Raw genomic sequence first — 24,832 nt, 5'->3', positions numbered from 1 at the left:
AAGTAATTAAGTTGTTTGCCCTCACAACTCATTGGGAGGCTGTTCCAGAACTTCACTCCTTTAATGGTTAGAAAACTACTTCTAATTTCCAGCCTCAATTTATTCGGGAACAGATTATACCCATTTGTTCTTGTGCCAACATTGTCTTTTACAGTGCTTTAATTTGTAATGAAAGAGGTGCCAGGGCTCAAGCTGGGTGGAGGGAGGAGGGGCGGCTGCTGGCCGGGTGCCCAGCTCTGAAGGCAGCACCGCCACCAGCAGCAGCACAGAGATAAGAGTGGCATGGGCTGGCATGGCCACCATTACTTCTGTGCTGCTGCTGGCAGTGGCACTGCCTTCAGAGCTGGACGGCTGAAGAGCGGCGGCTGCTGGCCAGGAGTCCAGCGGTATCGGGGTTAAGAACTGCCAAGCCTAGAGATGCTGGGGCTCAGCCCCAGCACGCCTCAGCACAATTTAAGTACTGGTCCTTTAGCTTAAATAGCTCTTCACCCTCCCTGCTGTTTAGTCCCCTGACCCATTTATAGAGAGAAATCATATCCCCTTTCAGCCTTCTTGTTTGCTAGAATAACCAAGCCAAGCTTTTCCAGTTTCCTCTGGTCATTCCAGTAATTCTTCTCTGCATCTCTTCTAGTCTGAATTAATGTTTCTTGAACACTGGTGACCAACATTCCAGATAAGGACTTACCAGTGCCTTGTACGATGGCATTAATACTTCTCGCTTTCTACTGGAAATGCCTCACCTGATACATCCTAGAATCTCATTTGCCTTTTTCACAGTTATATCACATTAGTGGCTCATAGTCCATTTGTGATTGACTAACACGCTCAGGTCTCTTTCCTCCTCTGTTGCTTTCAACTGATGAGCACCCAGCTTACAGCAGACATAAGTATTAGATCCTATTTGTATGACTTTTAAATTTCTTCCCATTTCTGGTCCACCATTGAGAAATTCCTGTATAACATTCCAATCCTCCTCTGATTTGATGATGCCTTCCTACTTTGCATCATAAGCAAACTTCACAAGAAATATACTCACTTCCACTCCCAAGACAGATCCTTGAGGAACTCCAAAAGTAACCTCCCTCCAGTTCAACAGTTCACCTTTCATCACAATAGGAGACATAGCAGGCATTTAGCAAATTGGCAGAACAAATGAGTCAGACAGCCGGAGAAGGACTAGCCAAGAAGATTCTCTGATGACATTTCATGTGTCATGTTCCACTACTGACACATACTAGATATCTATTACCTAAAGTGCACAATGTACAGTCCATGTTTCTAGCAGTTTCAAAGTTTACATGATTTAAAGTAGGATGTAGGCAAGTTCAACACTACGAGCAGAAAATATCCATTACTACTATCACATACACACACGGGGGGAAATGAGAATTAAATTGTTCGGGTGTAAGTACTTGATGACTGGGATTGGTGTTAGGGTTATGATGACCACAGTGCCAGTTTAAGCATGCTCATATGGATCAGCCCAGTGCCCTCATCTTTTTCCAGAAGCAATTCTGTGCTTGCAAATATTTTCCAGAAAAGCAGAAACACCCCCACAGACCCATATACTCTTCTCCCCAGTATCCCCTTCTGCCTCCAGAAGCATGTAGAATTTGGCCTTTTCATTGTGAAAACCCCTGCTGTCCTAGAATTGTGGGCCAATTCTGAAACCCTTACTCACACTGAGTAATACCTTCCTTAGCAAATAGAGACTTGTGCAACTAGGTTCTATGTAACCTAAAGACCCTGAGATTCTCAATTCCAGGCATATATAGCTGTGCCACTCCATGTTAAAGTCACACTGGATGGAAATGCATGTGATTTATGGGATTGGGATGTATGTATAGCACATATTAGAGTGCATGGGATACGCATCTAATGTATATTAGATGGATGACATCTAACATATGCACAAAATGGGAACAGTACTAAATAATATGCCAGCACAGATCCAATATTGAAAATGTTGATTTAATAACTAGAGTTGGTTCTGAACCAGTTCTGAATATTCACAAACTCTGGGAAACTTTTGCTTTGTCTCTGAACTGTGCTCGTGGCTTTTAATTTTATAATAAACTGAATCAAACACCATTGAATTTTGGAGAAGTTCACAAATAGATCTCAACTTTTCATCCTGGATCTATTTCCAACCCTATCTCACACGTATAAAGGTGCAAAAAATTAATGCATAACTGTTTGGCAAATAAAGCAGTGACTCTTGTGCACTACATGGAGTATTGCTGCTTACATTGGAAATACATCCTTGAAGACTGGCAACTCTTAACAAAACAGAATCCCCAGATCATTGTGCTTTCCCACTAAAGTTTGCTTTTCAATTGTACCTTTACAGGCTTAATCTTTGATTTTATTGAGGTTCCCGAGGGAGGATTTATACCAAAGTGGAAACTAAAAATACAGGTGTGTCTTGAGGAAAATTTGTAAAAATGCAAAAGGTTAGAAAGTGAGGGTAGATAACAATGAATATTTTATTAATCAAAACACGTTTAGCAAGCTATATGAAATGCACTTAACATGGTTGTTGGGGGCCAAGTTAAAATTAAATGAGCTGAGTACCAAAAGTACCCAAGTGCCATGACTTATTAATCGAATATAAAAGGGCATGCCTTTCAAATAAATGCATGCTTCAGATCCATCTTCAATCTGCAGTAAGTACTTCCCAGCTTTAACTATGGGATGATTAAAGAAACCATTGCCCATTTACTATTATTGAGGTTTGCAAAAATAACCACCAAAACTGGTGAGGTATAATCCCCTGTGATCAACTGTATAAGAAGTTGTTTTATAAATAAACTCCAATACTACACACCTAACCAAAATAGTCTGCTGCTCCTGTTTCACAAGTAGGCCAATTGCAATAGCATGAAACTAACCCAGAATCAGCAATAACCTTTTTTAAAGTTCTAAGAGCGTCATTCAGTTTAAATATTTGATAATGTAGATGCTGAAAGCATTTTTTATTTTAGTTTACTAGTGACTAAACTTTTATATAAGCAAGTAGTATAACCCGGTAGCATAACCCATATTTTTGATTCAGCTTGATGGCTTCCTTTGATAAACAAATGCAGCTATAGTAGGCAGGTTCAACACGGTGACCTTTTAGGAATGCCAGGTTTCAGAGTAACAGCCGTGTTAGTCTGTATTCGCAAAAGAAAAGGAGGACTTGTGGCACCTTAGAGACTAACCAATTTATTTGAGCATAAGCTTTCGTGAGCTACAGCTCACTTCATCACAAAAGCTTATGCTCAAATAAATGTGTTAGTCTCTAAGGTGCCACAAGTCCTCCTTTTCTTTTTAGGAATGCAGAGAAATTTAAATTTGAACGTGCTCACTGTTTCTATCTAGGGGTTCAAATGGGACCATTCAAATGCACAAAGAATCTCATGCATAAACAACTGCACTGTGGAATGAGGATGCAAGCTACCCATAATTTGTAGCCTTTCTAGGGCTCTTATATATAATATATAAAATCATAATCACTGGTGGGTGTGGAGACAAGGCCTCTACCCCAAAGAATTTATAGTCTAAATAAAAAGTGAAACAGACAATGTGAAGGTAGGAAAGGGAGGAGGTCAAGCAAATGTATTCACAGCTGGATTTTAGCTGCATGTTACTCCAGTCTTCCCAGGGAAATAGTATTCAGTTTTACAAGACCAAAACCTGATCTGCACAGGTAAGTTGCAAAGTAGATCAGGAGATGGAACAGGAAGGGAGTGAGTGAAAGAGGGGAGGCAGGAGGAAAGAAGAGTGCATAAACACGGACTCCCACACAACTCTCTATTCTAGGCCTTGCTGTCCCTATTTCTCTTGTAGGGCTTAACAAGCAGCAGGTCTTACTCCAGCCCCCCAAAAGGGGGCATTTGTTCACGCTCTTCTAATCAAAATTGCTGTAGCTGGGTAACGTGGGGAGGGAGAATATTCAGTTCGGTGGATCCCTTTTCTCTGTCTCTCTCTCTCTCAAATCCATAATGGAACTGTCAGTCGGCAAGACTGTCTCTTTGGAGTGCAGCCTCCTTTGAAATTTCTTCCATGGCTGGATGGAAGATGTATTTTATGCCCACAATTTCCTTCTGTGCCTGACAAAACAGTGAGGGTGGGGAGCGGGTGAATGGAATGAGGGAAGACAAGAGGTCTGTAGGTTCTTAAATTTTTTAAAGGATTATCTGTAAATACTTCCATAAGCAAACACACAATCAGCCTCAGGGAAATGATACCATTAGCAGCTCCTTGACTTGCCAGGGAACATGTGCACTGTGATGTTTTAAAGGTCACAGAGCTTCATTAAATTGCATTAAAAATTCAGATGCAAAGTTATACTCATTCAGAAGTGATTGTTTTTGTTCACACATCTATTATCCAACCATGATTTTTTTTTAGGCAGGTCATGATGATATACTCCAATATTTGTGTTTCAAAGTTCAGTTGATTTTTGCAGTGTGTGTGTGTGTGAAACAAACATTTGACAGATGTTTTTCTAATGGGGAAAAATGTATTTTTCTTCAACTTCATAGAACTTGAATGGACTTTCCCCAAACATCACTAAATGATTCCCCTATGAGGGGAACTGTTACATGGAAAATTTCAGCTGAAAAGAAAAAAAAAAATCAGATTGTAAGGAATGAAAGAAAACAGGGTGTTATTACTTAGTAACCTTAACTGTTTTCTTAGCATTAATTATTTATACGGTCATAGTGCCTAGAAAAATCTAGCTGATATCCAGACACCACTGTGCTAAGTTCTGTAAATAATGACACAGCCCCTATCCAGGAAACTCGCAATTTATAGACATGATCCTGCAACTGACTCCACATTGGCTGTTTCCAGCACCCATGCGAAGCCCCATTAATGTAAATGGGAGTCCACCCATTGAAAGTTAATTGCAGAATCAGGGCCTAAGTACGTTATGAAAGAAAGAATTATCCCCATTTTACAGATAGTGAACTGAGGCCCAGTGAGGTTAGGGTCCCACTTCTACAATTTGTTGCATGTGAATGGGGCCCTGAGTCCCCATAGAGCTCAACTGACTGATGGGAGCTCTATGTGGGGACAAGCCTCCCTCATATGCAGTCAATAGCAGGATCAGGACCTAAGTAACTTGCTTAGAGGACGACTGGTGCAGAGCCCACCCTGGAACTCAGGTTATGTGAGTTCTCATCTGCTGCCATGACTACAAGGACCATCCCTTCTCTTCAATATAGCTTTTGATACCAAGAAAATTCTATAATACGGATTTTGTAATTTTAAATGTTCTCTTTCTGAACATGAGTAATTCATGACCAGAGTATAATTTTCCTGAATTAATTCCTTATTCAAATTTCCACACTAACATTTTTTGGTGAATAATTCTTAGTCAGTAACTCACTGACAAGCAATTCATTGCTAGTGTATGATATTCAGAATGCGAGCCATAATGACTGGACAGATATGTCACATTGTACATTTCTGTTCCCTGACTGGATAAGCAGAACTCCTATAATCAGATTTTAAGTGTGGTTACTTGCAATTAGAAATTTAAAATTGACTTTCCACAAATAGTCTGCAATCACAAAAAACGTAATTAATGCACTTTTTTAGGGGTATAATAGTCCTGTCAAATCTGCACTGTCAGAGTAGTCTTTCTGTTCTGTTGTATAAGAATATATATCCTATATTGACTAAAGTTCAACAGCATGACTGTAGGATCTCAGAAGAGAATTTTGCATTTAAAATAGAATAATCACAAAAAGTCAGAAATATGCAGAAATTAACTTTTAGACAGTAACAAACAAAACAATTGAATTCTGTCTATGTTGAAGTCAGGGCATGTGCATAAGCATTTTCAGTCATATCTTGATTTGGTTAATTAAGAATACTGTATGTTTAATTAAAAATATGCTCTAACTTTGACCTTTTGACAATTAATACCATCACTAGTGAATATAAACTATTTCAACATGTAAGGAAAGGATTAATTCTAAGGGAATTATTCAGCAATTGGAACGATATTATCTTGTATTAAGTACTGCATGCTAATTTAATTGATTACATTGTTTCTTTTTAACAACACCCAAGAGTGATTACAAATTTAGAAATTATTTGATATGTGTTATTTCAGTTTGAGGGGAAAAAATGAGGTTTTTTTAAATTTACACAAAAATCCCACAAACATTTGTATTCAATGTAAGGGGCAGATCCTCCATTCGTATAAACTGGCATAGCTCATGAAAGAACATGGAACTATGCTGATTTACACCAGCTGAGGATCTGGTCCATAGTATTTATTAATATTGAGATGTTTCAAAGAAGAAATTGTTCAGTGGTGTTGGGACAGGTAGTCTGCCCCTTAAAAATACTTATGCTTAGTGCTCAGCCCACTCCACCATGCGGCATGGCCCTTTAAGATTTTGAGAGAGATATACAAGGACCTAAAAAATATTGATAGAGGAAGTGGTCCTGGAGATAGATGCTGCTTGGAAGGAAATCCCATCAGTGTCTTCAAGGTTATACATACACTGCAATTAGGCACCTTTATATTGGTCCCCTTCGCCCAGCTCTTGGGCATAAGAAGATGCAACTCCATTAATGTCAAGAGAGTTGCCACCTCCTGCACAAAGACTGAATTTGACCCAAAGTGCCTATTAACTTCACACACATGACCTGTACAGGCAAAATCAAATTGATTATTTCTTTCTCTAATCAGGCCCTAGACGAGATATTTTGCATTCATTCCAATTATTCCATGGCAATGTTTTTTTTTTTTTTTTTTTTTACAAGTAATTTGTGTAAAACTATCACCTATAGATCCCATTGACTTCACGGTCAGTTACAGCCTTATATGGTTAGTCACGGAGAAATGGCAGCACAGTGCAACTTATTACTCTCTACACAGATAATGAAGCTTATATAAAATTATTATTGTTGTTTATTATTACATTATGCCTGTAGTCAGGTGCTCCAATCTTCAGGGAAAGGTTTGTCCCTCACCGTTTGATAGTTCAATGCCCATGGGCTCCCATTTTAATGAGAATTGCACAAACATTTACAGCTCAATCCTCATTTGTGGGCTAATCCAACTCCCACTGAAGCAAAAGAAAAGTCTTCCAAAGATTTCAATTGAGTTGTGCCAGTCTTTTAAGGTGAAATTCAACCCCCACTTGACTTCAGAGGGGTCTGAATTTTACCCTTACTAAGAATTCCCTGCCGCTAAAAGCTTGAAATCAAGGGGCTCCTATCCTCCCAGGTCTTATGCACATGCTTAATTTTATGTGGATGAGTGGTCTCATAGAGTTAAGCAGGAATGGAAATGTTTGCAGGACTGGGGCCTGTACCACTTTGTTTATATTACCTGACACATTAAAATTTACTCACAATGAATAATTATCATTAATTATATCAATATGCAGGTAAACTATTTTTTCCTGTGTGAATTACAGTTTACAGTAGGCCAAAAATCATTTTGGTTCAGTATTGAAGAGACTTAATATCAATTATGCAGTGATAATATACTTATTTTTCAACTTTAAAACAGATAAGTTCTTTTTCAGTTGTTAGTACCATTCTGTTGAGTATCTAATGAGGGTAGTTATGCATCAGTTTTCTTGCTAAGAATACTAGAAATGCATTTTGAATCTTCCTTCATGTTTTGTTTTTGTAACAGATTGGAGACAGAAAACCTATTGCTATTGTATGTTGCCTAAGGTTGTGGAAGCATGATTTTTCTGGTCAGTATGCTTATCCCAAGCAACACATACCAAACAGAAAAATCATGCCATAGCAGCCTGTTTGAAGTGAAAAAGGAAACTCAGTCAAAACATATGGAATCAGTGGAGATTCCTATTGACCCTAGGAAAAAACCAATACCACCATCAATGTCAAATGCATTTAAATTCTTTCCCATTTGCTAAATAGGCCATATGTAGAGCTGGTTGAAAGTTATGACAAAAAACGTTTTTCAGCGGAAAATGCTGATTTGTCAAGAAGGATTCTGGTCAAAAACAAAGAGAGAGAGGGAGACAGCAAGATACACCCTAAGTAGCCAATATCTTGGTGCTTTGGGTACTCATATGGGCTGTAGGAGAACCTGCTTCAAGTCCCTGCTCTGTCTGATTCAGAGAAGCGACTTGAACCTGCCTTCCACTTTCCAGGTGAGTGCCGTAACGACTGGAATATAAACTCAGTCTTTCTCTGGCCCAATGAATATATAAAATTCTTTATGCAAAGTGGAAAAGTTCCAGTGGTTGAGACTGACACTACAGCTTGTTGGTTAGTGCCCTAACCTGAGATGCAGGAGATCTAGAGCATATCTACATTGCTCTGCAGTTCGGACTACAGGAGTATGAATAGCAGTGCACACCAAAGTGTTGCATTGCATCTCCTCCATCTGGATGCTGCGGGTGCAAACAAAAAGATTCCTAGTTTGAATAAATGTAATCCTCTTCAAACAGGATTACTTTTATTCAAACAAGGATAGTTTTAGTTCACACCCACAGCATCCACACAGGGAAGTTGCAACGCAGCACTTTGGTGTGCACTGCTATTCCCTGTAGTCCAAACTGTGAGGGCAGTGTTGATATGCTCAAGGTTCAAATACCTGCTCCTTTTGAGGCAGAGCAGGGGCTTGAAATTGGGTCTCTGACTCCCCATATGAGTGCCATAACTATTGCAATATTGGCTATTCTGGGACAGGTTCTCGCTCTCATTTTTTTCCCTCATGAAAAATTTCAAAAGGTCTCAGTTTCATTCTGCTGCAGAACAAAAACACATTCCAAAACACTGATTTTTTTTGTGAAACAGAATTCTTGTTTTCTGGTCAGCCCCTAACCATAGGAGCCTTGATAATCAACTGAACCCTAAGAGCCTAGCTCAAATCCCATTGAAGTCGATGGAAAGACTCCCACTGACTTCACTGAACCTTGAATCAGGCCTTAAAAGAGGATTCAATTCTAAATACTTTGCATACATTTGACAATTGTTAAACAAGTGGATGAGGTTAGTGTTTGTAAATTTCATGTCTCTGCTTCTGTTGAGAAGAAAATTTTCCAGACAAGTAGAATATTTTGTTACTTTGCCTGACAAAACCTGGAGAAGAAACTTATATTTTGACATTTAGAACCGATGGCTACATATTGTTTGAAATGTTAAGTTGTTACATGGATCACTCAGGTAAAGGGTGAAGTGTCTCCCTTCCTCCTCTCCTCTGGAAACTAGAAAAACAGCTAGAACCTATTGTACAGGACTCTGTACCTATGATCTTTGCAACTTGACAGTTTCAGAGATAAGCTGTCTTCATACATACTTTCCTAATGAACTGGTAGCTGTATATTCGTTTTCCAGCCTCTGCTATACTTGAAAAACATTGACTTTATGCCAGAAGAAGGGTATTGTTTAAAAAGATTCATCTACTTTGAAAGTCAGTCTTTTGATATTCATTGTAATGGGAATAAGTTTATAATGTATATGACAGTAGAAAAGAAATTATAGAAAGTTATGTGGGCATATGCTACCCTATGTGAATTTTTCCCATATGGGGACATGAAACAGTTTTTACGCTCAGAGTTTTCTGGTCCCAAGGACCTCCTAACCTCCAAGGAATGAGGTAGTTCACACTACTCTGTAGTTCAGACTTAGGAAGACTCACATTGATAATTGGGTAGTTTGCAGGATCAGGCTGTTAGAAAGTATTATAACACCAAGGACATACATTTGGTTGCATGCTCAGAAAGTTTCTTATATTATATGGTTCTATGTTTGTGTGTCTTACAAATGTGTGTTTTGGGTAAGCTACGGAACCCAAGCCAACAACTTCTAACTCACACTCTGCAAAAACAATAGAGACATATATATTTTTCAGAATAGGCCAACTCTGAACTGGTCCATCCAAATGATGTTAATTCAGTTACTGATGCCACTTTATCCACAGGTATCATACAAGCTCTTTACAAACATTTTTATTTTGGATGGACCAGGTACAGCTGGTATTTTAGGTACCGCTGGTAATGCCACCTATGATTAAAGTTGCATGATATTATAAGACCTCATTTTCCATTGCTTATAATTTGGCTAAAATTCAACTGTTTGGGCTGAAATGTTACATACTGAGCATTTGTTTCAGGCTGAATTTGTTTTTTCAAAAATTTTAGTCACAATGATTTAGCTGTTTCTGAGAACAAGTCTAGAGAATGTTATACTTTTTTGCCCATGTTAAAACATTCTGGGGATCATTTCTTGGAACAGCTCTATTGCCTCCTCACTTTGAGGTAAGGACTTAAAATTTGACTAGGGGTAGCCATTTTGTCATCATCCCTGTGAAAATCTGCCCAAATGATAAGCCTTTGGGGGGAAAAAAATCACACTTCACATGTGCTCAGTAGAGACTTTGTCACTTTTAGCAGCTAAAATCTCCAAGGATTCCATCTTCATTGAGCATGTGCAAACTCCTCACTCCCCTAGTGTTGACCAGACTACATATGTGCCATGCCCACAGTGTGACTGAGCATGTACACTCCAGACCAGAGCTACAGGGGCAAAGCTGGACTTTCCCTGTTACAGTTGTTGCCAGCTGCTCCGGGCTCAAGTGTGTCTGGACATTGGATCTGAGAGCAGGAGCTTGTCTCTTCTGTGCTCCCAATGACACCCCCATAGTATCTATGCAGTAGGAGGATGAAGCCATCTGATTTGAGTGTCAAAGAGATAAAAGCCAGATCAGGGAGGAGGCAAAGGAGTAGATTGTGACAAAGAGCCTGATCAGACTGGGATAGGGTAGTGAGAGAGACTGGGACTGGCTGGGCAAGGAGAGTGGGAGGAGAAGCCTTGCCCTAATCTGGGAGTGAGCCAGGATTGTGTAGTAAAGGAAACTGTTGTCTGTAGGACCCCTGCTTCATTTGTTGCAGATGTTGGAAGGTGTGTAGTGAATGAGGTAGGGAATTACAAGAGAAAGGATGGTCTCACAGTTAGGGCAGCTGATGACTTTATTAATGGTTTGTAACGCGCTCAGTGATGCACACCATAAAAAAACCTACGATGATATTAAAAATTCTGTCTTCAGAGCAGGGTTTGAATAGTGTGCAGTCAATATGGTATGCAGATAAGGAATGCAGGTAAATAAAGTCTGTATGCCACACATGGAACAATGATAAAATATTGAATACCTGCTCATTAAGTGAGCACTGTGTACCCTGTGCACTGACGGAGGTGGCGGTCCTGTGGAAAAAACAGTATGTGATCATGTGAGGACTGCATATGCAAAAAGGGCAAACTTAATTTTTGCAATTCCTAACGTCTGAGTTTTGACTTTGCAACCTTAATTTTCTTTTAATGTAGTAATTAGTTTATAATAGTATAGCGGAGGCTGTTTATACAGAATTTTGATAATGTCACTTATGAAGTGAATAGAGGAAAAAACAAACAAACTTGTATCAGTGATATAGGAACACTACATAAAGAATAGAGGAATTGCCATACAAGATCAGGCTATTGGTTTCAAGTCTTTTTGAAAGTCAATGAGACTTAGGCTCCCAAGTATCTAAGTCAATTTTGGATATGGTACTCAGGCTCTTAAGGCTAGATTTCTAAAGGTATTTAGATGCTTAAAAATGCAGCTATGTACTGCGTGGGATATTTGAAAGCACCTTTTACTCCCATTACAACTTTAAAAATCTGGCCTTAGGCACTTTTGAAAATTTTACCCCAGTCTAATCCTATTATACAATTTGCCTCACTAAAATGCTGTGGCTGTGAGTTCCATGGGTTAAGTGTGCAGTGTTTTAAAAGCAGTATTTCTTTTCATCAGTTTAGAACTTTTACCCTTTTGGTTTCACTGGAAGTTGCCTTATTCTTGTGTTAGGAAAACATGTTAAGAAGCTCATTCTCAAATGATCTTCTCCCTTTCCAGTCATTATTTTATACACCTTTATTGTGTCAAATCTTATTCCACTCCTCTATAAACTAAATAGTCCTACTTGGTGTGTTCTCTCCTTACATAGGAGACTTTTCATGCTTCTAATATTTCATTGCCCTTCTGTGGGCTTCTCCTTTTTCTTTCTGAGACATGGTAGCCAAAAAGGAACACAGTATCTAAGATGAGGGCACAGAGTCAATTTATATAATGGCGTTATAAATACAGGCTAACATAATTTTTGCCCTTTTGACCAGCACAGTAATTTGAGCAGATGTTTTCATTAAGCTGTTTCAATGATGCCCAGGTCTTTCTCCTGAGTGGTTACAATTAATTTAGAACTCAATATGTCTGATTAGCTCAAATTGTTCCTTCCAAAGAATACATCGTTTTCCAAAACCTGCTTTAAAAGCACTCATCAGAGCCAAAAGCCAGGATGAAAGCAGAATTCTGCCACTTATTGTAGCATGTAGTTAAATGTGATCTTTTGAATATAATCTAAAGCTATGTACCGTGATGGAAGGACTAGATTGAGATCCACATTATATTGGATGCTGCCAGCTAGTTGGGGCTTCTTTTTTCTCAGTTCCAGACCCAGCTGCAGCCCTGGGAATCAACTAGAGCAGCCTGGAGGCTCTTTAACTTGTGCTAGCTGGCTATAACCCCCAAGAGACTATTTAATAGCTGAAGATAGCCAGAACTCGGCATGTTCTGGCCACTTGTCTAACATGCCATTGAAATATCTCCTACACTGGGGGCTGAAAGGACTAAGTGGCATCAGCACCTACACAGACTCTAAGCCTGCTGAGGAGAAATCCCCAGCAGCTGACCCATAGCTGCTTTCTGCTTTTTGCACTTTGACTGTGATATGGGACATGAAATGTTAAACCAGTGAATTTTTTGGACTTTGGAGAGGGGAATTTTTCTGTGAGATGGAGAAGGAAACAAAACTCCCACACCACTTCCAGGAGAAGTTTTATAGTTTAGCATGAGCTAATGCAGTTTTGCCAACAAAAGTTTTTTAAAAATATAATTGATCACTAATGTGAAATTTGAAAATTAAAGACAAATTTGTTACCACCACAAAATTTCACAATGCATTTTCTTTCCTCACAATTCACTATGTATTTGAAAATTCTCTTTTGTTGCCGACCTTCCAAAGGAGAATAAAAACGGAGAAAATTGTGAACTTAAAAAAACAACACGCCTGGAGTCAGCAGTTTATGCAAATATTTATGTAGAGTGGTCCCATTGGCTTTAGTGGGATTATTCATGGGTGTGAAGTTATTCACATGCTTAAGTGTTTAAGCTCAAGACCCAAAAAAGTATTTTTAAAAATCAGATGTTTCAAATAATCAGATCTTCATCGTTCTGAAGATATCACACTCATCAAAAATGAAAAATGCTGTTAAAAATTACCATAAGGCTGAAAGTGCTAGATTCCCTTCTGTGCCAGAGCACTGCTTGACACAAGACAGAGTGGAAGCTGGGGGATGGGCACCAGTAAGCTAGTTATGGCTCTTTTATCCTTAGCTCAGCCCCAAAGAGACTTCCAGCTGCAGCAGGCTGCTCGTAGATATCCCAGTGGTGTGGAGGCCTTTAATGGATCTGCGCCAGGAGAGGCTGGGCCTAGGAATCATTGCTCCTCCATATCCCTGCCAAGCCCTACCACCTAAAACACACCTCTTACAACAAGCGAGTAGCACCCAGATCCCGCACAGTGTTGTCCTCTGATAGGGGGATTCTTTTCTGACCATTAGCAGCCTGCGTACTGCCTGAGTGTGACCCGAGCACTGCCTGAGTGGCTCAAAAGAAGCATAACATGTTAGAAAATCTGGCCATAAGAGAAGACACTTCTAATTGTTCTGTGTGGAGATCCAGTGCTTCACACACATTGTACTAATATACCGCCAGCTGTATATTTTATTCAATTTTCTTTCACTGTCTGCTTAAAAATATGATTTCCCTTGCCTTTATTTTATGTATTCTAACACTACCTTATATTCAGAGAATTCTTTGCTTCCAGGAGCATCCTGAAGTGACACGATGCTGATCCCACTGAAGTCAATGAGAGTATATTTAACAGCAAGATTTGAGCCTATATAAAAAGGGTTAACATCAAAAATATAATTAAAATACAGCCACCTCCAGGGTAGAGTACGGCAGTCATCAGTGCTATCAATTCTTTTTTTTTTTTTTTTGAAGGAGAAAGTAAATAAGTTATCCATTTTTAACTATAATAGAATTTAGACTGACAAAATGCAATTAGCCAAGTTGGAAATTGGCCAAGACACTGGGATTAATACCTGTAGAACTGCAAAAGTGACAAAGTTTTTAAAGATGAAAGGAATCAATTTTATATATAATCCAAAAGATGGCTTCTGTAAAAGCACAATCCTGGTAGCACCATGTTGTGTCAATTGTTTAGTACTGTTTTAGAGTAAATTACCCATTGGATTTACTACATCATCTGCTGCAATATCTGAGTTCCAGTGGATAATCTCCCATCCAGATACTGAGTAGGCTCAAATCTGCACATATGACGGGCTAAAAATATGATCTCACACACATTAGTAAAAAGTCCTGATTCAACAAAACGTTTGAGCACATGCTTAACTTTAATCACATCTTTAAGGGTTTTGCTGAGTCTAAATCGATGTGGACACAATGGCAAAATGAGGACAGACACATGCATTGTATTAAGTGGCAGGCCACAACTTTTATAAAACTTTAAAACAGGGGATGAGTGCTACCCACCCATAAACCACTCTCTCCTATACCAGGTAATTAATTGGTTCCAGTGTGGGGACTACAGGGCTCCTTACCATATAACCATAATGCAGGGTATGCTTTCCTCAGCCTACCCACCCCACAGGACTTAGCTCTGAGTCCTAGCACCCTACCCTATTCACGGGGGACAAGGAGTGCAGCAGAGTGGGGACCTCAGCCCGCAGAGGCCACTAGGTCTAACCTTACACAAAAACCCAAGACCCATCACCAAAATTCCAGGTATTTTACCTCAGCAAACTATTCATTGTATTATCTTAATTGCACTGGAAACCAGCCACAAATTGCAAGAAATAAACAACTCCACCCCGGTACCTCATTTAGGAACTAAGCACATTCCTACTTAACCCACTGTGACTTGAAAGGGAAAAAACTCTTGGTCCCCTGCCAATTGGCCTATGTGAGAAAAAATTCCTTCCTGGCCCCCTAAACAAGTGATAAGTTAGACACAAAACATCTGTCAGGCTGGATTCCCATTCCTAGTTTGGATGGATAGAGTGGGATGCTGGAACAGCCATCACAGCCAGCCCCCATGCTGGATTAAATCCCAGGAGCAGCAAACAGAGCTGTAAATGGGAGGAGTTTGAGTGGGAGCTCTGTTGGAGGAGAAGGGAGGAGCAAGTCCCTGGTTCTTGGGGGCAGTGAGTTTTTTGTGGGTGTTGTGTGTTTTTTCTGTCTTGTGTGGTTTTTTTCCCCTTTCTTCAGTTTGTAGAGGCTGGTAGGGGTGAGTGTGCTGTGAGAGAAGCAGAGCCCTGATTCGGGAGCCATAAAGGTAGCCAAACAGTCAGCCAGCAGCACAGAAGCGGCAAACAGCTGTAAACAGGGGAGTTTGAATGTGAGTTTGTAAGGGGTGTTTGGGGGTGGTGCATGTGTGCGGTGTTCTGGTTTTGTTTTGGTGTTTCTTTAGGTCTTTGGTTGTTTTCTTTGTTGTTGGCCAAGACACTGGCATCAATACCTGTAGAACCGCAAGAAGTGCCACAAGCCTTTTAAAGATCTGGAGAACAGAAGGGTGTGCTGTCTGCTGGGAGGTAAGATACGGAATGTGGACCTAAGGCTGAAAAGGATCCCCATGGGAGCAGGAAAGAATTCACTGAATGTGGAGGAGGCTTGGAATTATTAAGTCAAAGTTGCAGAAACTATCTGAAGCCTGCATCCCAAGCAAAGGGAAAAAATTCATAGGGCTTCAGACCAAGCTGGATGAGCAAGCATCTCAAACAGGTGATTAAAAGAAAGCAGAAAGCTTACAAGGAATGGAAGGGCGGGATCAGCAAAGAAAGCTACCTCTTGGAGGTCAGAAAATGTAGGGATATAATGAGAACTGCCGAAAGCCAAGCAGTGCTGGACTTTGCCAAGGGAATTAAAACCAATAGTAAAAGGTTCTACAGCCATATAAATAAGAAGAAAACAAGGAAAGAAGAAGTGGGACCACTAAGGATGGAGTAGAGATTTAAAGATAATCCAGGCATGGCGCAACACCTAAACAAATATTTGCCTCAGTTTTTAATAAGGCTAATGAAGAGTTTAGGGGTAGGGCCAGGTGGCTAATGGCAACAATGATATGGAAGGTAGAAATTACTACATCCAAGGTGGAATTCAAACTGAAACAGTTTAATGAGACTAAATAGGGGGTCCTGGATAATCTCTATCCAAGAATATTAAAAGAACTGGCATGTGAAGTTGCAATCCCAATAGCAAGGATTTTTAATGAAAGCTGTAAACTCAGGGTCATACCCTATGAACTGCTAATATAGCTCCTATTTTAATAGGGCAAAGTGCAAGGCCATGCACTTAAGGACTAACACCACCAATTTTTGCTATAAACTGCAGACTTATCCATTGGAAGTGACAGAGGAGGAGAAAGACCTGGATGTATTGGTTGATCACAGGATGACTATGAGCCACCAATGTGATGCAGCCACGAAAAAGCTAATGCAATTCTAGGATGCATCAGGTGAAATATTTCCAGTAGAGACAGGGAAATGTTAGTATCATTATACAAGGCACTATTGAGACCTCATCTAGAATAGTGTGTGCAATTCTGGTCTCCCATGTTTATGAAAGATGAATTCAAACTGGAACTGCCAAAGAGAAGGGCTGCTAGGATGATCCGTGGAATGGAATAAATTGGTTAGTCTCTAAGGTGCCACAAGTACTCCTTTTCTTTTTGCGAATAGAGACTAACACGGCTGTTACTCTGAAACCTACCTTATGAGAGGAGACTCAAAGAGCTTGGCTTGTTTAGCCTGACCAAATGAAGACTGATTACTTTCTATAAATACATAAAGAGTTAAATACCAGGGAGAGTGAGCAGTTATTTAAATTAAGCACCAATGTGGGCACAAGAACAAATGGATACAAATTGTCCATCCACAAGTTTAGGCTCCAAATTAGACGAAGATTTCTTACTATCAGAAGTGTAAAGTTCTGGAACAGCCTTCCAAGGGGAGCAATAGAGGCAAAAAAACCTAACTGGCTTCAAGACTGTGCTTGATAAGTTTATGGAGGGTTGGTATGATGGGACTGTGTATGATGGCATGTAGCCCATCGGTGACTGCCAGTAGCAAAAGTCCCCAACATCTGGTGATGGGACACTAGCTGGGGAGGGCTCTGAATTACTAAAGAGAATTCTTTCCCAGGTATATCTGCCTGGTGGGTCTTGTCCACATATTCAGGGTCTAACTGATTGCCGTAATTGGGGTCAGGAAGGAATTTTCCCCTGGGTCAGATTGGCAGAGACCCTGGGGTTTTTTTGCCTTCCCCTGCAGCATGGGGCACAGGCCATGTGCAGGTTTAAATTAGTGTAAACAGGCCCACCGATGTGTGTGGTGGGGAAGGGGCTATTGCCCAGGGGCCTGGGTGAATTAAAAGGGCCCGGGGGACCCCAGCAGCCGCTGCCACTGACAGCAGCACAGCAGGGATAAGGCAGGCTTCCTGCCCGCCCTTGCTCTGCGCTGCTCCCAGAAGTGGCTGGCACATCCCTGCGGCCCCGGGGCTGGGGGGGAGGCAGGGAGCAAGGGGTCTCCGCACGCTGCACTGCCCCAAACACCAACTCCGCAGCTCCCATTGGCATATATAAAAATAAAAACATACATTCCAAAAACTGGAAAAAAAAAATCGCACTCCAACCACACATCTGACTTTAGTGAACATAACCCAGGCCTCAGTTCGCTCCTCCTTCACTTCCCCAAACCCTCCCCTTAAATCACTGCATTTTTCCATTGCCATTCCATTGTAAAAAGTGTCTCACAAGCAATGCACAGCAGACTTGCATGTAAATACTCACAAACGCTGACTGTCTGTGAAAGGTTTTTAGTTGCTTCACCTCTGCCTCTTCTCTCTTCCTGTTCTTCATAATTTATGTGGATTCTGAATGTTTTATGTGAGTGGTTGTCCAGCTGCTTCTTTAATGTTAACACCTTCATAATTTGAGGAATTATGTTAAAACAATGGAAAAGGAAAAATTGAGCAGTTATCACAGAATTTTGTAGATTTTTTTTAAACCATCATTTATTACAACACTTGACTTTTCTGACAGTCCCCATCTCCCCTCTACAGAGTCACAAAACAATCAATGCTACCCCTGTACTTGAAGCAGAGATTATGATTTATTTGCTTAGAGAAAAAGGTCTTTAACTTCTCTTCCTGAGAATGAGCAGGCATAAGCATATATATTATATCAAAAATTCATGCTCCTGCAGTTATCAAGGTTCATGAAATGAAAGTCATATTTCAAGTACCTGCCCATGTAATTCCCAGCCTTTATTCCTGATTCCCAAACACCACATCAGTGTGTGACAGTGTTCTGTCTCACTGATTTTAGAGGCAGCATAATTAATTGAAAATCCCTATGTTCAAAGTTTTTCTTTAATTACATGTTAGAAAATGTCACGTAATTTTTGTAACTGACTAGTTTAAAATGCTACAAAATATAGCAAGTGTGAAAGGAAATGCTATGAAATGTCATACCGCGCACATAGTGTTTGACCTCATCTATATTCCTCTGCCCTCTAGCACAGATAAACCACATCTGACATTTGATATTTTTTGTGAGAAAATCTCACTGAGCCTTGTCACAATCAAATGTGTCCAATTTTTTTCCTCACTGCACTAATCAAAAAGTATCAATATTTCTTCAGATCATAAATCTTTCCCTTCTTTGAACCACTGCTGCCTATAAAAGATAAATGTATTCAACAGCTCAGGCAGAGTGCTATAAATACTAAATAAATAAGTGCCTTCACTCGAAAACAGTACATCTTCTGCCTTTAACGTCACCATCTGTCAAGTTTCTTTCCCCCCTTAAAACTACTGAAAGCCCCTAGAGCCAGAAGGACTCCCCCAGCAGCCTCTGTAACAGCCATACAGCAGCACCATGGGCTATGGAGGAAATCCCCTTTTACCTTCTCCAGGAGCTGGACCAGAGTAGGGGGCTGGGGATGACATGTCCCTTCCTCCAGGTCATGTGGGCTCAGAGGGAGGTAAAATTCTCAGGGACAGAACAAGCAGCTGCAGTCAGAGGAACTCCCCCAGTAGCAGTCAGAATAAGAAGTGCAGCCCTAGGAGCAGAGCAGCCCTCTTTCACCCACCGGGATGTAGACCAGATCCATGGGGAGGACCCCTTTCTCCCAGCTTCACAGCCCCCTTGACATTGGTGATGTTATCACATATTGACTTTTTTAGTTTAGACCTGGGGCATCATCATCTGTGGCTGATAGGCTGTTTGCTCTAACCTCCTCCTGCCCCCTCCATGACTATTCCCCCAACCTCACTCCTTCTTTCCCCTCCTCTTCTGTCTCTTCCTTCCTTTTCCCATCTCTCTCTGTCTCTCCCCCTCCCTTGCTCCTTTTAACTCATCTCTCCCTTTTCCTCCCAGCCTTTGTCTTATCTATTTAATAAGCTGTTCAGGGAAGGAAATGTCTGCCACTATGTGTTTGTACAGTGTCCAGCACACTGGTGCCCTAATCTTGGCCAGGGCCTCCAGGTGCTACCATTGTTAATAAATAAATAAATGAATAACCACTTCCTACCTTTCCTTCTCTTACATTTAAAACAATCTGACAAACAAAACAGAAACAAACAAACAAGAACCATGGAAGAGGGATAGTGGGTAGAGCTGGGTGAATAACTGATTTTGGGGTTCTCTGGAAGGTCCAGAATTGGGGCGGGGGATGGATTTTAGTATAGAATGTGCTGTGTCTCTGTGGAGTAACTCATCTAGGTGGGTCCAGAGACATCCAGAATAATGCTTCTTTCCCTTTATTTTTTAGTAGTTTACATTTAACAAAGTATTGTACTTTTTTGCTGCTGGGGCCTGATTGCATGCTTCTGGTTCATGCATCCGATGAAGTGAGCTGTAGCTCACGAAAGCTTATGCTCAAATAAAACTGTTAGTCTCTAAGGTGCCACAAGTACTCCTTCTCTTTTTGCGAATGCAGACTAACACGGCTGCTACTCCTAAACCCATCCAGAATAGGGTGTGGCAGTTTCTAGACATGCTGAGTAGCTGTTTCTGAAACTGTTCCATCATGGGCAAGGAATGTTGTGGGTCTCACACATAATTACCATTTAAGAGCTGAGCCAATAGGAACTAAGATGAGGGAAAGATTATAAATATAGACCTCGAAGGCAGACCTGTGGACTCAGGCTGGTTTGCTAAGATCAAGAGATATGTCTGCTGTGAGGACTGGGTCCCAAAGCCTGTACCAGTTTGGATACAGGCTACAGTTTTCTGTTTCATCAGCAATTAAGGTAGCCAATTATTAACCCAAGGACTGGAATGCTACTGGCTGTGGAGATCCCTAGACTGTTTGTTTGCTGATGGGATTCCGAAGTGTTTGGAAAAGAAATGAGATGGTGCCTTTATTCTCAAGTTCTGAAGAATCCAGATGACACACACTACATATTATGGTCACACTATAGAGACGGACAAATCATCTCTAAAAGAAGATCAGAGGGGAATGTGTTTCTGTGAGAGTGCTAAAGTATAGAAGTGTAAATGTTATGCTGGAACCTTATATTTAAATATATAAAACAGAAACAAGTCTGTGTCAGAAACACTGATAAATTTACTAACAGCTTTTATTTAAAAGTTATTTATGGTATTCCAAATACCATTTACAGTGTTTTCTGTAAAAAGAAAAGGAGTACTTGTGGCACCTTAGAGACTAACCAATTTATCTGAGCATAAGCTTTCATGAGCTACAGCTCACTTCATCGGATGCATTCAGTGGAAAATACACTGAGGAGATTTATATACACACAGAACATGAAAAAATGGGTGTTATCATACACACTGTGAGGAGAGTGATCACTTAAGATGAGCTATTATATACAAAATGTTTGTTTTGCTAAGAAATTGTATCCTACTCTCTCTTTTCAGGTCACTGAAAACTATTAACATCTACTTTATCAGAGATTTTACATACAATAGCTCTGAGGTTTAACTCTGTGTATTGCTTTCTGATAAGACAGATCTCTGGCCTATACTTCAGCAAGGAGTTAAGCTGAGAGATGCAGGAAGAAGGGGGAGTGCAATAGTGTTCTAATCTAAATAAGATTGCCTTAGCGTCCACCTTTCCCATTGCAAATGGAATGGATCAAATTCAGAGGCAACCTAAATGGACAGTAGAACCTCAGAGTTACAAACACCAGAGTTATGAACTGACCAGACAACCACATACCTCACTTGGAACCAGTAGTATGCACTCAGGCCCCAGCAGCAAAAAAGTACAATACAGTGTTAAATGTAAACTACTAAAAAATAATGAGAAAGCAGCATTTTTCTTCTGCATAGTAAAGTTTCAAGGCTGTATTAAGTCAATGTTCAGTTGTAAACTTTTGAAAGAACAGCCATAACATTTTGTTCAGTTGTGAACATTTCAGAGTTATAAACAACGTCCATTCCCAAGACATTCGTAACGCTGAGGTTCTACTGTATTTTGCATGGTGGGCAGGATAGTGAGAGAATAACTTACATGCCGAGATAGACTAAGACTGAGGTTTCAGAAGGAGAAACAGAGCAGGAGGGTAGGAAATTATAAAATATACTTGCAGAGCCTTCTAGTCTACCTTGCAACTTCCTACATCCTCATGTTTGCTTTTCCCTGCTAAAACCTTGCCCCTTCTGCCTCTTCAGCAAGTATATTTTACCTTTTCATTTATGTATTAGTAACATTGAATTAAAAACAAGAATAGTAAATACCACAAATATCAAATAAAAGAGGGGGTAGGACACTTTAAATCTTCTTTGTTTACTAAGGGCTTGACCCTTATAATTAATTAAATTACAGTTATTAATATCAACCCATTTTACATTACAGCATTATAAAAAATATTGTTCACCGTTATCTAATGTAAAGTGACAATGGGAACAATCCTTCTCTTTGACATTCAAAACCATAATAGAGTTATGTAAATGTCCTTTTAAAACTTAAAGCCACATAAAAATAAAAATGGGTTCAGGTTTCATTTCAAATTTGAAACTCACTCAAGGTTCCTCTAAAGGTTCATTACTAGGAACCTTCCATTTTCTGTTATACCTTTCTGCTGTTGCCCATTCCCCCTCATCTCCCTCCCCCCCGTATAATCTGGACCTTCTGCTGCATGGACAATTAAGATATGTCCACTTATAACCAATAAAATCCACGCTGATGTAACTTCTGATTTTTGACCACCATGATTTTATTGGTTTTTCAGATTTTCTGGCTGTCATACTAGAGTATCATGTATTATGGTGGTTGAGCAGTAGCAATGTTTTGTAAAGCTTAATGAGAAATGACTAATACAATCAAACACTACAACATTGACATGCATTAGCCAAGAATATATATTCACAATACCCCAGTTTCCTTACTGTTAAGGATTAGTTCCCTTATTTCACAACCGAAGGATTCCTTTTAAAAAAGAAAATCCAAATTTATGGCTAGAAGTAGTTTATGGCATTGTTCAGTTTTACTTGATTTACAAAATACCCAAATACCCTAAGGTTTGATCGTATTTTACAAGTTCCAGCATCCTATTCACATTTTATTTAGTATAGTCAGGGTTTAGACTTGTTAATTACATGGTCATAAACTACAGCTATTTTCTGTAATGCTCAATTTATTCCTTAATCCCTTGGGGCCTGATCCTGCCACACCGATATAACTGGAATTTCTGCCATTGATTTATATGAGAGCAGGATTGAGCACTTGGAAGATATTATTACTATGATATAGGAATTTTATAGCATCCAGAGGTGTTCTAGGCACTTCAGAGAAGACAAAGTTCTGATTCCTACCCTCAAGCACCATCCAAATTACAGTTGTAAAATATAGAACTGGGGAGAGTTGGGGGCAGGGGTAAGAGTGTGAATAGTATAGGAGAGTGAAAGAGGATGAGGGTAAGAGCAAAAATACCATTTAACCATGTGCACATCATAGTGGCTCAGGTAAGGTTATTTTTATATGTCTAAATAAGGAAGATAAAGGCATAAAGAGAGAGACTTATAGAAATCAATGTACATTTCACAATAATTGTATAATACTTGCTCATAATATTACCATATATATTTTATTTGTGTATTTTATATGGACAGCATTAGATAGAAAAATGTATTTTATTTGAAAAAAAATGTTGATCATCAGAGCACAGAGGATTTGAATTCATAAAACTACAATTCACTCTGAAAGCATCCATAGATATTGATGAATAGGACAAAGGAAATTATAACACCCTTAATTCCTGTTTTTATATATATATAACAGGAGTTAAGAGTAAAAATATTATAGGCATGTTGTAATGTTCCCCCAAAGAAACATTGCAAACACAGGAAAGTCAGAGTTAAGATTAAATATTAAACAAATCCAAATGTATTAAGGTATGGAAATGCACAGTTGAGGTATTCAGATAACCTTAATTTCACACTGTGGAGATGCCACAAAACTATACACTTATGATTAGGGCATACAAGTGTTTGTTTTACTGGATTAGATTAAACTGGTATTTAAAGAGGTTGGATTTTTCTTCCCCATTGATGGTGTCACTACAGGGCAGAGTTGTCAGGTACCACGGCCTTCACTAAGGACAGCCAGGCTTCACGCCCACTGTTCCTCCTCCTTCCCCTGCCTGCAAGGGGTGGTGGCTACTTCGAAAAAGTGTATCTTTGCTAAGGGTATTTTTAGTCTCACTTCCATTGAGAACAAGAAATGGAAGCCATTTTTAAGGAGTGAAGTTCTTCACAGAATTCACTACAGAAGAATATTATTCATCAACTTCTGCTGAAGAAGAAACTTTCAGTTATGAAGAATAATGGGGTCAGGTGGGGGAGTGACCACTGATCCTTAAAAAAAATCTTCAAAATGAAGATTATTCATAAGATTTCAATTAGTTTTAACTATATGGGAAGTGTGAAGAGTCTTATTCTATATTAGGGACACAAAAGATCTGACACTAGGTGATAAATTTTTGGAAAAAAATCCCATACTTCTTTAATTTTAACTAATCTTTTAATTAATTTACATGTACATTCTCATATAATTAATTCTGTATTTAAAGAGTACTGTAATTTGGAGAGGATATACTGCATTCTTCATATGTAACAAGGTGCCTGAATCCCTGTTTTAGGTGCAAAACTCAGCTCAGCCTGAATGATTAAGCTGCAGCCTGTTCTTCCATAACAAGAAGGAGAGCAAATAGGGGGAAATACATGCTATACTACAACGTGAAAAATGAATAAAGTAACTTACACCACCTATACTGTTAGGACAAACACTGGAGGTATAGATTTTTGTGAGAACCTCTGAGTTCAAATTTGTGGTGTTCCCTGTGCATCATACAATCACTGGGGATTGGTGCAGAACTACTAACTCTGGTATGAAACCTATCCCTTAAATCAGCCTCTGTACCAGATGACTAGAGGTTACCTAATGTAACTCCGATTTTTAAAAAAGGTTCCAGAGGTGATCCTGGCAATTACAGGCCGATGAGTCTCTCTTCCATACCAGGCTAATTGGTTGAAACTACTGGATAGTAAACAGCAGACACATAAATAAACATATGTTGGGGAAGAGGCAACACGCCTCTGGAGAGGCATGATTTCCCTTCACAAATCTGTTAGAATTCTTTGATGAAGGCAGCAAGCATGTGTACAAGTATGATCCAATCGATACAGTGAAT

Source organism: Chelonia mydas, chromosome 4, assembly GCF_015237465.2.
Source record: "Chelonia mydas isolate rCheMyd1 chromosome 4, rCheMyd1.pri.v2, whole genome shotgun sequence".
In the NCBI taxonomy this organism is placed as follows: domain Eukaryota; kingdom Metazoa; phylum Chordata; order Testudines; family Cheloniidae; genus Chelonia; species Chelonia mydas.
This window is presented reverse-complemented; position numbering follows the sequence as displayed.